Below are 19,537 nucleotides of genomic sequence, written 5' to 3'. Positions count from 1 at the left end.
CGTCAGCCCTCCTTAGACAGGATTTGTTTATATTCCAGAACAAAGGTCTCCCTCACTCTATCTCCAGAGGAAGAATGTCCAGATGTACCAGGTGCCCCACATAAGCTCCAGGTTTCATAATTCCAGAATCCATCTCCTCTGGTACAACTTCTGCATTTGCAGGTGACATTTTGCTCTCATTGCATTGGTAGGGGAACCATTGCCACTAAGATTGCTTGGTGAATAAATAAAAAAATTTTTTCTCTGATCCAGAAGTACAGTGTTCCTGTTAATATATATAGATATAGACATAAATAGATGGAGATAGAAACACACACACATACTCTGTATATATACAAACAGATATGTGTGCGTATATGTATATATATGTGTGTGTGTGTGTATACATATATATGTATATACATCGTGTGCATATATGTATATATATAACTACAGCAAGCTATCATATTAATGAGGTAACACCTAAAATCCTGCACAGTTTCCGACTTAACAGTCAGTATCAAGAACTACCTGAGGTAAGAAAAATGTTGCAGACTCTGAAATATGGAAAGACTACAACAGAGCCTACTTTCAGAACCAATTAGGAAAATAAATGTGAATTTTTGATGTATAACAATAGGAAATTCCCCAATATTTGGCACTAATTAATGCCCTTTAGCTTTTGAAGTTGCTAATTTTGAAAAAGAAGAAATTTTAAATTTCCTTGAGATGGATTGGATTGAAGTTGGAGGTACTGTGAATCAAGTTGAATTTTTCACAGTGCAGTTCGTATATTCATGCCTCCTGTTGATGTAGCCCATTTACAGTGGCTAAATGAGTTTAGTGAACTGGGTATTAGAAGTAATGAGGATAGGGGCCAGCCCCGTGGCCCAGTGGTTAAGTTCGTGTGCTCCCACTTTGGTGGCCCAGGGTTTCACTGGTTCAGATCCTGGGCGCGGACATGGCACCTCTCATTAGGCCATGTTGGGGCGGTGTCCCACGTGTCACAACTAGAAGGACCCACAACTAAAATATACAACTACGTACTGGAGGGGTTTGGGGAGAAAAAGCAGGAAAAAAAAAAAAAAGATTGGCAACAGCTGCTAGCTCAGATGCCAATCTTAAAAAAAATAGAAGAAGTAATGAGGATATTAGGAAGGAGGCAAGGGAAGAAATACAGCAAAAGACTTTAGTGTCCATGTTCGAAGTAAAGTGGGTAACTGTGGTTCTTACGTCAATTCTAACATAATAGCGCTGCTGTATTTTAAGCAACAATTCCACTATGAACTATGTATCATATTTCCTATTGTGGTTCTGTCCTTGATGTTAGTGAACACAAAAGCAGAGACCTTATTAGAAGCACAAAAAGAGCACTTTAGGAATAGATGTAACAAGGGGACTAATGGAGGAGAAATGAGAGACAGATGTGATATGACCTGAGATCATATAATGTAATGACACCGTATAAAGGTCTAGTCCCCATTATGTTCTCATCTGGAGCAGAATCTTGTTGAATCCCTTTGGCTAACCTTGGAGAGCACAAAAGTGTGGCTGATAGAGAGAAAACCAAACAATGTCGTCCGCCTTTTACAGGTTGGTTGGGTAGCTTGAGCCACTAAGAGCCTCAGCGAGTTTGCAGACAATTATGTGACACGATATATATCCTTCATATCGCTAACAGTGAAACAAATAAAATAATTGATAATAAACAAGAAATGAATGGCCTCTGCTTGTCACTTGTAGCAACTCTCTCTTTTTCCTCACTGCATATACTATGCCTGCCATTCCTGCTGTGTATAGTCTTTAATCCATGCTGCCTCATGCATCTTTAATAGAACTGCATGGTCAGCAATTTCAAGATCCCTAAATGTGCATAATTGACATCAGTAAAGGTTAATTATAGCTACCCATAAAGTTTCATTACAATCTAGCAAAGAATAAAACCAAGCTGAACATTTTAATTATTGCATAAATTATAATTATCTGGGCAGAGTAGTAGTCACTGTAAATAGGGTTGAACTAGTCTTCTGAAACAGGATTTTTGAAACAATGATCTATTTCATAAATAAAACAGTGCAACTTAAGTAACGATCATACAGTTTCAATATTAACGATTTTAGCAGAAACTCTAGTTACTATTTTGAAAATCATGTAAAATAGGTAAAAAGGAAAATGTACAGTTCTTTTTTCTTGTCTTACGGACCAGGGTGGACAAAATTAAATTGATCTTATTCCTTTTTTCTCAACAGACTAACATCAGCAGTCCATACATGCCCTTTTATATATTTACTTATTTTTAACCCTAAAGGAACTCCCATAAACATCCAAAAATTAGAATATTCTGTGTAAAACACACCAGTCTACATGCTGCTCAAAGGGGAGAATTTGTAAATATTTTATATTTTTGTTAAATCTTTGATTAAGAAGAGATGAGCACTGAGATTTAACAGTCAGCTACTGAGAAAAATAAAGATAAGAATTTTCAATTAAGGGATATCTCAGAATGATTCCTCAGGGAAAGCAACAAATATTGGCTTATTGATACTTATTGGTAGTTGCAGTGTAGTTTGAAGTATAGTAGTTGGAATCAAGGTGGCAGGAAATAATTAACAATATTTTTAGGACTACATCATAGGAAATTTTTGCAACCATGTATAGTGCTTGTTTCTAAGCCTAAGATTAAGATTTCTGGATAAAAGCTTGTAAATGATTTCTTGGGTCACATGCCCCTTGCATGTTCAGAGAAAGATAGTTCAAATCTTTTGCCACCTCCTAGGCCTTTTTCCTTGGTAAAATAATGCCAACTCTGTTCAAGTATTGCAAGGACACTTATATTTGTCTAAGCTAATAATGGTAATTGAATTACCTTAGGCATTATTGGTTTAAGCGTAGACATGGTAAGTGTGGTAGATTGTAAAGATGCCTACAATCATAATAGGCACACTTTTTGTGTTATTTGACTTTGCAGCACCTTCCATCAAGAGGTATCTATTTCTAAATTTCTTCAGTCTGGGCTTGGCCATGGAATTTGCTTTGGCAAATTGTACAGAAGTATTCACGATGCAAGCAGAGACATGAAACATACCTGTGTGTTGGGGCTTACCATTTTTTACTACTCTTTGAAATTCTGTGACCACCTCTGTGTAAAATCCCAGAATAACTTGCTGGAGATAAGTGGCCCAGTGATTTGCATCAACCCTTCTGAGAGCCAGCTAATCACCATGTGTATATACATGACCATTCACTACCCGCTGTCTACACATGCAAGTTCAGCTGACATCCAACTGAGTTAGACATAGATTGTGCAAGTTTAGCTCAGCTGTATTTGATATCCCACATATTTTTGAGCAAATAAATGACTGTTGCTTTGATATATAAATTATTGGAGTAGATTTTTATATGTTGCAGCAAAGGCTAACTGATACATTATACAACCTGTGTACCAAGATGAAATAAGGGAAAGCCTGCTGGTAGACTGAAAAATTTTTCTCACTCCTTTTTGCCTTTGGATGCAACTATATAAGGAAATAATACCAATGTGATGGTATGAGAAAGCAGATGATATTTTGAATATGGAAGAATAGAAAAACAAGGAAATGTAGGTCCTTGATTACATCATATTATTGGATCCATGAATTATCTGACTCTTGAACCACTTTACCTCCAGACTTCTTTTCTATGTTAAAATAAATACATACTCTATTGTGTAATTGATTGTTATCTGGTCCTCTCCACTTGCAGCAAAAGCATCGTAGCTGATACAATGACTCTGAAGAAACACATGACCCGGGGAGAGCTAGAGCCTGAGAATCTATGTCAGAACACTTCCACTTGAGGAAAATAAATCATTACAACTTTTCATGGGTACTTAAGCTGGAGAGAAAATAACTGGAGACAGGAGGGCTTCACACACATAGCTTGTGTCCACTACAACATGTTTGTCAAAATATGGGGATGGATCAAGCTGAGAGCTAAAAAACTATGCCAAAAACCTTTGAAGATATAGTAAAAATTCTCAGACTCTCTAGGCCAGAGAGAACAAGGTCTGCCAGGCTTGCAACTGCCTAGAAGCAGGAATGAACCAAAGATAGACTCAGTTTTACCAAAACTGCAGTGATTCTTGACAAAATTTAGTCCATTACTTGCTTAAGATCATCATTTCTTTACTCTGTCAACTTAGCAGAGGAATTGTTGGGCTCTCCCTGACAGAAGATAAAATCATCATAAGTCTCTACACTATATATATATATATATATATACACACACACACACATAAGATCCAACATTCAATCCAAAAGTATGAAGCTAGAAAGTAGAAGGAGCTGTATGACCAGTAAACAAGAGAAACAATAGAATCAGTCTCCTAAATGTTTGCAATAATGCAATCGGCAGACAAAAACTTTAAAATCCCTAATATTAAAATATTCAATTAAATATAGTAAACTGGAAGATTCAAGAAGTGCATTAAACCCAAAGTAGGATAAATGTAATGCGCTCCCACTCACAAAAAGACATACATGTTTACACATCATAGACAACTTATTGAAGGACAACATAAAAAGAAAGTCTAAAAGCAGTCAGAGAAAAAAGACACATTGCCACTGAAATGCAACAATAAGACTTATAGCTGACTTCTGAACAGAAATGATGGATGCAAGAACACGATGGGTCTTGTCAATCTAGAATTCCCTGACTAGCAAAAGGATACTTTAAAAATAAAAGTGAGTTTGAAAAATAAATTCAAAAGATGAGTCTTGTGTCCAAAAAAATCACTAAAAGGAGTTCAGGCAGAAGGAAAATAATCCCAAATAAAAAGAAATCAACACAGAAAAGAAATTATGTCAGAAAAGATAAATATATGGGTACATATGTAAATACATCTTGTGTGGTTAAACAATGCTAATAATGTCTTCTATAGCTTAAAACAAGTGTAGAATTGCTATTCTTGACAACCCTAATACAAAAGGTTGGATATGGGATGAAGGAGACAGAAGTCAAAGTGTTCTGAGATTCCAAAAGGAAACAACTCCATGAATCGGGACCTTATGATCCCTGTAGACAAACTAACTGAAAGTCTCTCTTTTACTTTCCTAAAGACAGTGTTTCTCTTTACCTTTTGTGGTGTCCTTCTCTCAGTTTACTGTATTCCTTCCACTATGTTTTTTCAAACAACTTGTTGCACAGAACATTGCTGTGAAGCAGAGAAGATGAGAAGCTAAAAGCTGAAATGGCAAGTAAATTGCCCAAGGTTATATATCTGATATGCAATAAAACCAAGATTTACATGCAGTTCTTCTGATCCAAGATCAATGTTATTTGCTACCACTTTGTTTTGTTTTCCAAGGTTTACTGACATTTATCAATTTTTTTCCCTCAGATTTTCTGGAACAGTTTTGCTGATAGCCAGATTTTGATTGATTTCCAATGAAGGAATTACTAAATCACTAGTGTCAGACTCTTCTAAATCTGGGAGCATGTTCACTGCAATTTGTGGACTTTTTCATAACTGATGTGTTTGGAATTTATGCATTGATTTCACAGTTAACATGGTTGTTATTTGTTTCCTCTAATATTGTGATTTCAGGTTGAGAGAGAAAATGTTGCCCTGTCATCAGCATATAAGTACTTAATGTTTTACACATTTCTTGAAAGTAATGCTTGAACATATGCAATATGATGAAAGACTAGGTGACGGTATTGGTAATAATTATATCATATCATTAAAATAAACACCTAATAAGTAAAAGTCAAGACATGAGTCAAATATTGTTGAATAGAAAGAGTTTCAATCATAATGTTTCCTTAAACACTCTAAATAAGTATAATTTTGCCTTGAATATTAACACTTTAAGTCCAATATTGAAACCTTACGGTAGGCTGAATAATAACCTTCATCTAAGATGTCCACGTCCTAAGCCACATAAACTGTGACTATTACCTTATATGGCAAAAGAGACTTTCAGATGTGGTTGAATTAAAAATCTTCTGACGAGGAATTTATCCTCGATTATATGGGTGGTTCTGTTGTGATCACAGGGATCCTTCTAAGAGGGAAGCAGGTCACTGAAGAGAGAGAAGGAGATGTGAAACCAGAAGCAGAGAAATTTGAAGATATTTCACTGCTGGCTTTGAAGATAGTGGAAGGGGTAAACCAAAGAATGTAAGCAACACAGCTCTAGAAGCCAGAAAAGGCAAATGCAAGGATTCTGTCCTCAGAGCCTCCCCAAGGAAACAGCTTTGCCATTAGACCAGTGAAACTGCTTTAGGATGTCTAAACTCCAGAATGGTAAGAGAATACATGTGTGTTATTTAAGTTTGTGCTATTCTTACAGCAACAATAAGAAACAGATAAAGAACTTTTCAACTCTTTCTTAACTATGAACTTAAACGTTTCACTTAAGTAGCTACATGTGTTTTATTGTGCTCGATTTTGAATTCTTCTGGAACTCAATTTTAATCTGCGATATTGATTCTATGTGTAATTTTATGCAACACACTTAACATCTCAGTATACTTCAATTTCAGCATCTTTAAAATGGAAATTGTGTATCTAGGAAGTCCCATGGTGTATTTTCACTCCTAGTCTGGATTTCCTCAATAGAAGAGCATTATGAAAGAATGTCAGATAAAGGTCAATAATATCTACTCAATAGCAGAAACGATTATTAAACTAATGTCTATAAACTTTCAGATTCTTACCTGAGAGAAACTGCATTTGGGGTCTCGCACGCCTGTAGGAAATATCATTGAAAGGCAATGCAAATCAGAGTGGTTGCTCCTGCAGCAGCCATTCCCTGCAGGGACCTTTCAGACATAGGAAAATGCGCTGCCATGCAAGAGAGTTTCTGCTAGAGCTTATACCTGAGGCACAAATCTAGAGCCCAGGTTTTGCCACTACCAGAGATAATGAATAAACAAAACAATATAATTTACTACTCAGATTGTAAGATCTTTAAGTCAAGAAACGTTATTTAAATTATTCAAGTCATAGATGGAATGTGCCATTTAGCCAGAGGAAAGTGAAATAGTAAACAATGAAATAGGAAAAAATGAAATGGGAAGCAAAGAGTCAAAATATTGCACTAAGTATTGAAGATTTTACTTTTCAATTACCAAAAAATTACTTTTCTCTTAATTATTGCCAGTTTTTTCCTAGAAAAATTTTTAAAAAGTAATAGCTGAGGTCACATTCTACTTGAGCAGACCCATTCTTCTGGAGAACAGCAACTAACATGGGTAGTCACGAAGTACACGGGGAACTTCCGTGTCCTAACTGACTGAGAAAAGCCTTCAAAATTGTTCTTGAAAATTATTAAATTCATAACATTGCATCATGATTTTTACCCCGATATTTTACCAAAGTCGTGCTTTAACACTGAATATTCAGCTGTCTTGCAAATACAGAGTGAAAACCGTGTTACATTCTGTTGTTCAGAGAGGAAAAGTCCCAAGAATCCCAGTGAGCCCTTTGCCCAAAGAGAAGGGGCTAGCCTCCTCTTTGTGCTCTTGTGTTAACGCTACCCATCGGCATTTATTTATTTGACAAATATTAATTGCCATATGTAAGGAACTAATAGAAGCTTAGAATAAAAATAACCATAAGAGGAGGTGGAACAAACAATAAGGTGGATGGATAAATTAGAATATAATGTGTCATATACTTTAATACAATTTTTAACCGTGTACTAGAAAATCCAAATGCCATTTATTCCAGTGATGCTGTACTCTTATGTGAAAACTAGTTTTACTTACAAATGTGTCCTTTACTTTTGGAATAGTCTATAAATTAATGACTTTAGATAGTCGCTTACAAGAAATCAGTTAGTAAATCAGTTCATTATTTCAACATTCACTAATATTTTCCAAAGTAGTAATCTCTTTGTATAGGGAACATAAATATTAGTGAGAAAATGTTTTCATAAACAATACGTATCTTTCACATAGAATAGCCTATTTTGAATACAATTTAGACAAGGATTTGGGGCAAACTCTTGATATCAACTTATTCTATCAATCTTTTTTTTTTAAGATTTTATTTTTTCCTTTTTCTTCCCAAAGTCCCCCGGTACATAGTTGTATATTCTTCGTTGTGCGTCCTTCTAGTTGTGGCATGTGGGACGCTGCCTCAGCGTGGTTTTATGAGCAGTGCCATGTCCTCGCCCAGGATTCGAACCAACGAAACACTGGGCCGCCTGCAGCAGAGTGCATGAACTTAACCGCTAGGCCACAGGGCCTAGAATATGGCCTAGAATATGGCCAGCCCCATATTCTATAAATCTTTATCAAACTGATTGATAAACCTTGATGTTGGTGTTGTCAGGCTGGGACATGGTAAAACCCTTTCCAAAAAGGGAGTTAATGTTAATTAATGCATTACAGGGGATATAAATTAATAATTCTGGTGTTTCAAATATCATAGGATTTAATTAGCGTATGTTAACGCAGTGTAACGAAGCTCAAAGAGGTGGTTTTGTTTATTTCTACCTTAAGGTATAAAGATTACCAGTTATTGGAAGAAGTGGGTAATCCGATGGTTATCCATCAATTTGTCATAATTCACTGCTTGGGATAATTCCTTGCCAGCAGTGGAGCCCACTGTCCACATCTCCCTCATTTGACTTCCGGCTGTGAGAAGCTCAGGTAGCTGACAGCCTCTAACCTTGGGCTCCAACTTCAGGATCTCCTGCAGCATTCCCATCAAAGCCACGCTCTTCTCAGGCAGGGAACGGAACTTAATGAGGCAAGGAGTGATAACAAAGTATGGACATATTTCCACTGCTTCTTTATGGCATTGTAGCAATCTACATTCCTGAATAGCACTGCAAAAACAAACAAAAAACTTCATTTGGTGGCAGTAGTTAATTTCTGAACCACTTTAACGAAACCAATGTGACAGTGCCCAGGGTTTATGGAACTGGTTAGAATATTTCTCAATTCTTACAAAAGCATCACATTTAAGTGCAAAGGGCATTGTATTTAAGTATGTAGTTGGCCATTGAACTTGCAGGCATTCTACAATTGGCTTTAGAAGGACATGAGATTAATGGGCTATAAAGTTTGGCTTCAGAAAACTTTAATCTTACAATACAGCAATAAAGGTCATGCTATTAGTTTTTCTAAATCTATGTTTAGTCATGACTGTATGGCTAAAACTTAAAGGTTATCCATAGATACAGTGTCTGCACATTGAAGGAGGGCTCCCCACTAAAACAAAGTAATTATGCTCTTATTAAAATATACATTATTAAGAACAATAATGATAGGGAGCACTTTCTATATCCAGCCCACTTGTTTAAACTTTACATTTTTATCTCATTTAATTATTAGAACATACTGAAGAATGTTTAGTATACACAGTTTACATGTGAAGATGAATTGCAGATTATTTAGATAGTTCGGATAAATTCAATCACCTGTTAAGTGGCAAAGATTCAAATCCAGTTTAGGTCTAACATTATAGTCTTCTTTTCTTCATTATGCCTCTCTGATTCTCAACACATTTATTCAAATACAATATCTGCGGATAAAGTTTTACACATAATAACTCAGCTTTATTCTAATATTAGCCGTGGATTTTCCTTAAAGGTCGCTTTCTACCTAACACTAAATCATGTTTCATGGTTAAATTACTTCCATGTTTTCTCCTACAGGCTGGTTTGGTATCAAGGCCACCCTTGGCCACATTCTCCACCCCAGCTCATCATCCATCACCCATTCAACCACTTTTTGACATCTATAAATATTTTAATCACCTGAGAATAAAACTTTCACATTTGACACCCATTCGCCAGTCAGGAAAGTCAGGAAAGACATTTTCCCACTTGAGTCAAAAAAATAAAAATAAAAAACCCAAACAAACAAACAATAAAAGAAAAAAAATAATTTTCCACCTACCTCGTGTTATTGGTTGTAAATAAAAAGAATAACATATGCTCAGTTCTTGAGTTCACTTTACTCAGCACTGTTTCCTTCCCCTCCTCTCACAAATACTTAATGTTTTCCAACAGAAGTAAAAAGGAACTCATTACAGGGACCTGGCCTCATGGCTTAGTGGTTAAGTTCTCATGCTCTGCTTTAGTGACCTGGGATTCACAAGTTCAGATCCCAGGTGCAGACATAGCACCACTTGTCAAGCCACCCTGTGGTGGCACCCCACATAAAATAGAGGAAGACTGGCACAGATGTTAGCTCAGGGCCAATCTTCCTCACACACACACAAAAGCAATTCATTACAGAGAATAGTTACCTAATACACATTTTGGAAATGTAGATATCAGACAGGATATGAGAGAAAGGGCTCCCCAAATCAAACACTTGTGTCAGGAAGTCTCTTGCTACAATTCTAAGAAACAAATTAGAAACTAGTTAAGCAAATAGAAGCAAAACATATTATTTATTTTTTATATTAATAGGCTATTATCTTAGGGACTGCTTTGCCCAAAAAATGCATATTTTTTATGTTTAATTTTGGATATTAATGTAGTCACATTCCCAGTAGACACATGGAGCTTATCACATCTAGAAATTCATAATTTTTGTTTTCCCAAGGCTTTGTATTACATATATTTTCTTGAAGGCAAATAAATGCATATTGAAAACACCCTTTAAAATTATTAATTACCTTGACAGAAAAAAATGTTTTCCCCAAAGGGTATCTGGTAATGAATTTAGAATTTAAATTATTTTTTGTTCACTACATTTAGCAGAAATATTGCAGTCAGAAAATAAACTTAGATTTTTTTGTTTTTCTCTGCTGGGAGGTAGAAACATTGATCCAAAATTAAAGTTTAGTTATAAGGATTTCACAGGGGTATTTCATGAAATTTAGGAAGCAAGCTAAAAATGTGTGGTTATAGCACAATGTAAGATGGTGCATCCGTTTAGAATGGATATAAGCGATACATATTGGAGTCACTCTGTTCAAGCCTTTACCTTTTCTTATCCAAAAATATTTTTATAATTACACATTTAAAAACAAATACTCATAACCAATAAATAGCTATTTAAACTTGAACTTTGATTATATTGATGTTAATTTCCTGATCAAAGGTAACGACCTTTTCAGAATGTAAAATCTAACTGAAATAAAATACAGTTTTAACTGCTGTGTTTATTTAGTGCTAATAAACACTTATGGGTGCCTAATAACTTTTATGAGATAGAATAAATAGTCGATAATATCTAAAACATATATTTTATCCTTTCTTCCTCCACCTTAGTAATGAAGGGAATTTTTTTTAATAAAGAAATTAAGCCTGTTATTTCTTCAAAATGATAGGGAGAGGAAAGTCATTGGGTGGGATAACGGCTCCCAAAGCCTGGAGTGCACAGAAGGAGGTTGTTCATCCTAGATAACATGTCTAAAGCAACAAACGCACACAGCTTTTCTTATCACATCATTTATGCATTTTCACAGAAAATCGCAAGTATAAAAAATTACTAGAAAAATTTGTTTCTAATTAACATTTATTGTCTTATACAATAATGAATAACAATGAATACACACATAAATGACAGTGGTAAACAACTAGGCAGTTCACAGTGAATTAGGTTATACCAGCTTGGTTAACACTATTTTGAGGTCCGTTTATTGACTCTTTGAAGAAGTTGTGGATGCTTTGTGTAGGGTAATATTATTCATCTAAATATAAGTAATCCAAAATTTAGAAAAAGATCTAACCGTTGAAGAGGCTCTCCGTGCCTGATTTATTAGGTCAGCACTCACAGGTCTTATATACAATAGCGTCTTACTGTTGCACCTACAACTCTTTGCTTAAGGGTTGCTCCGGCCAGAATATCCTCTATCCTCAGGCCTGGCAGACCGTAAGTGATAGAATTTACCAGCCCAGGCACAGTACTCAACCAAAAGTGAAGGAACTTTCATGCCCCTCAGAAGACACCTCTGAGGGAGAATCCCAACTTTGTCCCAGAGGTCCCCACTGGGATTGAGCTCCAATCACCCAAAACACCAACACTTCTTCTAAGCCCTGTCTCACTCGCTCCCCCTGCTGGTAGTTCCCATAATCATCTCTCAGGGAAACTACTTGCGTTGAAATCCAGTCTCAAGTTCTGCTTCCGGAATAGACCAACGTCAGACAAGAAGATGTTTATGAAGCTGATGATTTTATAGTAAATTATGTTCTCAAGGGGTAAAGCATTAAATTATTTTTAAAATTTAAGATCATCTTTAACTTGCCAAAATCCTTTGCCTTATTTTCCTTTATGAAAAAAAAAAAGAAAACAATTTTTGTCTTGTCTTTTAGGTGTGTAGCTTCCCTATCTTTCCTTTAGATATGTACTTTTGACACTTTTAATATTTTTTAAAAAATCAATGCTCTCTTTCGTATAAGGGAAGTTAACATGATTTTTGATTAAAGACAATAATTTTTTATCTGTCCTAAATTATCTGGTAAAGTCTGAGAATAGGGAGGATATTTTTAAAAAATGAATGAAATATTAACATTGATCTAGTGCAAATTTTTTATGGTTTTGGTCAATTTGTTTTTGGGAGAGGTATGTTCAAATTTCTCCTTACAAGCTGCTAAATTTTGCCTTCATATATTTTGAGGATATACTTTTTTGGAGATAGGGTTTCAGCTTATAGGACTTCTCTGTCCATCTTTCCTTGCTCACCCCAATATTTTTGTTTTGTTTTGTTATTGGAGACTTTTGTCTGATTTTTAAATTGATACTCATATTTTGTGACTTTTGCAGCGTATTTTTCTATTTATTTTCAACCACTTTATAGCATCATGTTTTAGGGATGCTCTTATACACATAATAAAGCTAGATTAAAAAAAAAAAAACCCTCAACCTGTGAATTTACTGATAAGGAATCTACTCTCAGTTGGATTGTCATATTTTAGTGGTCCTTTCTTTTTCATTGATGTAAAGATATTCACTTTATCTGTTCAGTGTGTTGATGTTCCATTGTAGCTGGTTTTTAATTTATTTGGTTTAACACTTCTCAGAAATCACTGGGTCCTTTTAATCTGGGAATTCATGTCATACTTAAATTCTGAAAATATATTATCAAATTTATCTTCAAATATTCATGTTTAATTTTAAAAATGTCTTTCCTTCTTAATTTCTATTGCAAAGTTAGAATGAGGTTGTAACTTTTCATTCTATCATCTATATTTATTAAATATTTTTACATTACTTAATTTCCTTGTGACTTGTGGAATTTTGCTGCTCATATGTTGTTTAATTTATCCATTGAGGTTTGATTTCAATTATCATAGATTTTCTTTAAATTTGCTTTTTGCCTTTTGTCCATTCCGATTGTTCTTTTTCTTCATCATTCTCTTTTTCTATGATAGTTTACATTATTTTTAATATATTTAATTATTTCATCTTCTGAAAACAGTTTATTTTGTTCTCTAGTTTCCTTCAAATTATTATATTTTGGTAGTTGGAAACTACTAAGTCTGTGTTGCATCTGCTGCCTTCGCCACATAGTGATTTATTTTCTCACGTGATTTAATTTTTTATGAAGATTATATCCAATAGTTTTTGTTTTCCAGTTGTATTTTCCTATGCCCATGAATATGACATTATTCCCCCCAAAATTCTGCATTTTGTTTTACTAACGTCTCAGTTTTGCCTTGAGCCCATCCTATGATTTATGGATATTTAGGTAGGATAAATTTGGACAACATGTGAGCTTTAATCTCAAATTTTCATGTGAAATATTCTTTTTTTGGTCCTACATAGAGCACAGGTATGTTACAAGCTTCCCTGCCACCCAACTTAGGATTTTGTTTTTGTTGTTTTTGTAATTGCATTACGAAGTACACAACAACGGGGGCTGGCCCCATGGCCCAGCAGTTAAGTCGGCGCCATCTGCTGGGTGGCCCAGGGTTTTGCGGTTTCGGACCCTGGGCGGGAGCATGGCACTGCTCTCAGGCCACGTTGAAGCAGCCTCCCACATGACACAACTAGAAGGATGTGCAACTAAGATATACAACTATGTACCGGGGGGATTTGGAGAGGTAAGGCAGAAAAAAAAAGATTGGCAACAGTTGTTAGCTCAGGTACCAATCTTTAAAACAAAAAGAAATACACAGCATAGAATTTACAATTTTAACCATTTTTAATTGTACAGTTTAGTGGCATTAAGTGCATTCACATTTTTGTGTAACCATCACTACTATCCATCTCCAGAATTTGTTTCATCTTCCCAAACTGAAATTCCATGCCCATTAAACAATAACTCCCCACTCTCTCCTTCCCCTGGTCCCTGGCAATCACCATTCTGCTTTCTGTCTCTACGAATTTGACTACTCCAGGTACCTCATATAAGTAGACTCATAGAGCACTTGTTCTTTTGTGAGTGGTTCATTTCATGTACCGTAATGACTTCAAGCTTCATCTATCTTGCAGCAAGTGTCACAATTTCCTTCTTTTGTAAGGCTGAATAATATTCCATTCTGTGTATATACCACATTCTGTTTGTACATTCATTCATCAAAGGACACTTAGGTGGCTTCCATCTTCTGATTATTGCACACAATGCTGCTATGAACATAGGTATACGAATATCTGTTCTGTTCAAGTCTCTGCTTTCAATAATTTTGCTATATACCCAAGCTGGAATTGCTGCATCATATCATACTGCATTTCTGTTTTTTTGAGGAACGGCCATACTGTTTTCCAAAGCAGCTGCACCACACAGGTTACTTACCCACCAGCAATAAAGCACAACAGTTCCAATTTCTATGCATCTTTGCCAACACTTGTAATTTTCTGTATTTCTTTGTTTGTGTTTTTTTTTTTTTTTAAATACTAGCCAACCTAATGGGCATGAAGTGGTACCTCTTTGTGGTTTTGATTTGTAGTTCCCTAATGATTACTAATGTTGAGTAGCTTTCCAAGTGCTTATTGGCTAGTTGTATATCTTCTTTGAAGGAATAAATACTCAACTCCTTTGCCCATTTTTATATCAGGTTGTTTTTCTTGTTGCCATTGAGTTGTAGGAGTTATTTATGTATTCTGAATCTGAATCCATTATCACGTATATGATTTGCAAATATTTTCTCCCATTCTGTAAAGTGTCTTTTCTCTCTGTTGTTAGTGTTCTTTGATGCACAAAGGTTTTTAATTTTCAAGTCCAATTTATCTATTTTTTCTTTTGTTGCCTGTTACTTTAGTGTCACATCCAAGAAATCATTGGCACATCCAAGGTCATGAAGGTTTCCAGTGTGTTTTCTTCTAAGAGTTTTATAGTTTTAGCTCTTACATTTAGGTCTTTGATATTGAGGTAATTTTGAGACTTTTTTTAATTGTTGTAAAAAACACAACAGTATTTATCATCTTACCTATTTTAAGCATGCAGTATGGTATTATTAACTATATGCATATTGTTGTGCAAGAGATCTCTAGAACTTTTTCATTTTGCAAAACTAAAATTCTATATCCATTGAACATCAACTTCCCTTTTCTCCATCCCCCCGTCTCCTGTCAACCACTATTCTACTTTCTGTTTCTGAGAGTTCTACTACTTTATATAACTCACATAAATGGAATTATGTAGTATTTGTCTTTTTGTGGCTGGATTATTTCATTTAGCATAATGTCCTTAAATTTCATTTGTGTTGTACTATATGACAATATTTCCATCTATTTCAAGGATAAATAGTATTCCATTGTATGTATATGCTACATTTTCTTTATCTACTCATCTGTTGATTGATGTTTAGGTCACTTCCACGTCTTGGCTCTTGTGAATTATGCTGCAATGGACATGAGTATGCAGATATCTCTTTGAGATCCTGTTTTCAACTGTTTTGGATACCCAGAAGTTGGATTGCTGGATGATATAGTAATTCTATTTTTAATTTTTTGAGGAACCTCCATAGTATTTTCCATAGTGATTGCACCATTTTACATTTCCACCAACAGTATACAAGAGTTCCAGTTTCTCTACATCCTCACCAACATTCATTTTCTTTTTCTTTGATAGTGGCCATTTTTACAGGTGTAAGGTGATATCTCATTGTGCTTTTGATTTTCATTTCCTTCATGATTAGTGATGTTGAACATCTGTTCATATACTTGATCATTTGTATGTCATCTTTGGAGAAATATCTTTTCAGATCTTTTGCCCATTTTTAAATCAAGTTACTTGGTTTTTTGTTGTTGATATGTAACAGTTCTTTATATGTTCTGGGTATTAACTCCATATTAGATATATGGTTTGCAAATATTTTCTCCTATTCTGTTGGTTTCCTTTACCTTCTGCTGATTGTTTTCTTTGCCAGGTAGGAGTTTTCAAGTTTAATGGAATTTTATTTGTCTATTATTCCTTTTGTTGCCTGTGCATTTGCTGTCATAGCTAAAAAACCTTGCCAAATCTAATGTAATGAAGATTTTCCCAAATTTCTCTTCCAGGATTTTTGCAGTTTCAGGTCTTACATTTAGGTCTTTAATCCATTTTGAGTTAAGTGTTATACATGGTTTAAGGTAAGGGTCAATTTCATTTGGCATGTGGATATACAGTTTTCCCAACACCAATTTTTGAAGAGACTATCCTTTCCCCATTGAGTAACCTCGGCACCCTTGTCCAGGATTATTTGACCACATACGTGGGGATTTATTTCTGAGCTCTCTATTCTGTTCCATTGGTCTATATTTCTGTCTTAATGCTAGTACCATACTGTTTTTATTACTATGTCTTTGTAATATGTTTTGAAATCAGAAAATGTGAGACCTGAAGCTTTGTTTTGCTCTCTCCTGATTGTTTTGGTATTTGGGATCCTCTAAGATTCCAGATTAATTTTAGGATGCTTTTTTCCATGTCTCTTAAAAATGCCTCTGGGATTTTGATAAACCAGTCAATGCCACTGCATTGACTCTGCAGATCCCTTTGAGTAGTATGGGCATTTTAACAATATTAAGCCTTCCAATCCATGAACATGAAATGTCTTTCCATTAGTTTGTATCTGCTTTAATTTTTTTCAGCAATGCTTTATAATTTTCAGTGTACAAGTCTTTGCCTCCTTGATTAAGTTTATTCCTAAGTATTTTATTCCTTATCACACTATTGTAAGAGGGAGTGTTTTGTTAATTTCCTTTATAGATAGTTCCTTGTTCGTGTATAGAAAGATAATTGATTTTTGTGTGTTGATGTTATATACTGCAACTTTGCTGAATTTACTAGTCCTAACATTTATTTATGGCGTCTTTAGGATTTTTTTATGTATATAAGATCATATCGTCTGCAAAAGGGGACAATTTTACTTGTTCCTTTCCAATTTGGATGCCTTTTATTTCTTTTGCTTACCTAATTCCTCTGGCTAGGATTTCAAGTACTATGTTGAATAGAAGTGGCAAGAGTGGACATCCTTGCCTTGCTCCTGATCTTGGAGGAAAAGCTTTCAAGGTTTTCACCATTATGTTAGCTGTAGGTATTCCATATATAGTCTTTACTATATTGAGATGCTTTCTATTCCTATATTGTCAAGAGTTTTATCAGGAAAGGGTGTTGAATTTTGTCAAATGCTTTTTCAGCATCTATTGAGATTTTCATGTGATTTTTATCCTTTATTTTGTTAATGTAGTGTAACATTAATTTTCATACGTTGAATCATCCTTTTATCTCAGGGATAAATCCCACTTGGTCACGGTGTGTGATCCTTTAGTGTGCTGTTGGATTCCGTTTGCTGGTATTGTGTCAAGGACTTTTTTAGCTCCATTTTTTGGGATATTGGCCTTTAGTTTTCTTTTCTCTCAGTGTTTTTGTTGGGCTTTGGTATCAGGGTAATTCTGGCCTCATAAAATCAATTTGGAAATGTTCCCTTTTCTTCAACTACTTTGGAAGAGTTTGAGAATGACTGGCATTAATTATTCACGTGTTTGGTAGAATTCACCTGAGAAGCCACTAATCCTGGGTTATTAATTTGTTGGGAGGTTTTTTTTGAGGAAGATTAGCCCTGAGCTAACATCTGCTGCCAATCCTCCTCTTTTTGCTGAGGAAGACTGGCCCTGAGCTAACATTTGTGCCCATCTTCCTCTACTTTATATGTGGGATGCCTGCCACAGCATGGCTTGCCAAGTGGTGCCATGTCCACATCCAGGAGCCGAGCCGGCAAACCCGAGGCCACTGAAGTGGAACGTAAGAACTTAACAGCTGCACCACTGGGCCGGCCACTATTGGGAGATTTTTGATGACATTCAATCTCCTTACTAGTTGTAGGTTTCTTCATATTTTCTATTTGTTCAAGTTTCAGTTTTGGTAGTTTGCACGTTTCTAAAATTGTACCCATTTCTGCTAGGTTATCAAATTTGTTGGCTTATAGTTGTTGATAGTAGTCTCTCATGATCTTTTGATGTCTGTGATCTCAATTGGAATGTCTCTTCTTACATTTCTGATTTTATTTGACTCTTTTCTCTTTCTTTTAGTCTATCTAAAGGTTTGCCAATTTTGTTGAGCTTTTCATAAAACCAACTCTTAGCTTTGTTGATTTTTTCTATTGCTTTCCTCATCTGTCTTTTGTTTATTTATGTTGTAGTTATTATTTCCTTTTTTCTTAAGACTTTGAGTTTAATTTTTTGTTTTTTTTCTAACTTCTTGAAGTGAAAAGTTAGGTTATTTGATATCTTTTTTCTTTTTAGTGTAGGCATTTACTGCCATAAACTTCTTTCTTAGCACTGCTTTCGCTGCATCTCATAAGTCTGGATATGTTGTGTTTTCATTTGTTTCAAGGTATTTTCTAATTTATCTTGTTATTTCTTTTTTGACCCATTTGTTCTTCAAGAGTATGTTGCTTGATTTCCACATATTTATGGATTTTCCAATTTTCCTTTTATTATTGATTTCTAGTTTCATCCCATTATCTTTGGTATGATTTCAATATTCTTAAATTTTTTTAATACTTCTTTTGTGGTGAATGTGATCCACCCTGGGGAACGTTTCATGTGCTTGTGAGAAAACTGTGTATTCTGCCTTTGTTGGGTGTAGCATTCTGTATATCTTTGTTAGGCCCAATTGTTCTACAGTGTTGTTCAAGTATTCTGTTTCCTTGTTGATCTTCTTCCCTGCTGATCTATCCATTATTGAAAGTGGAGTATTGAAATGGCCAACTGTTATTGTGTTACTCTCTATTTCTCCCTTCCATTCTGTCAGTGCTTGCTTCCTATATTTGGGTGCTCTATTGTTAGATGAATATATATTTATAATTGTTATATTTTCCTGGTGAATTTGACCTTTTTATCATCATATTATGTCCTTCTTTGTCTCCTAGGAAAGTTTTTGACTTTAAGTCTATTTGATCTGATGGAGTGTCGCCCTCTCTCCTCTCTTTTGATTATCATTTGCATGGCATATATTTTCCATCGTTTCATTTTCAGTGTATGTCCTTATATCTAAAATGAGTCTTTGTAGACAGCATTTAGTTGAGTCTAGTTTTTTAATTCTTTCAGCCGTTCTATACTTATTGATTGGAGAGGTTAATCCATTTGCATTCAAAATAATTATTGATTGGGAAGGACTTCTTATTGCTATTTTGTTAATTGTTCTCTTATTTCTTTTAGTGGTCTTATCCCTCTTTTCCTCTCA

The sequence above is a fragment of the Equus quagga genome, chromosome 4, assembly GCF_021613505.1.
Source record: "Equus quagga isolate Etosha38 chromosome 4, UCLA_HA_Equagga_1.0, whole genome shotgun sequence".
NCBI classification, from domain to species: Eukaryota; Metazoa; Chordata; class Mammalia; order Perissodactyla; family Equidae; genus Equus; species Equus quagga.
This window is presented reverse-complemented; position numbering follows the sequence as displayed.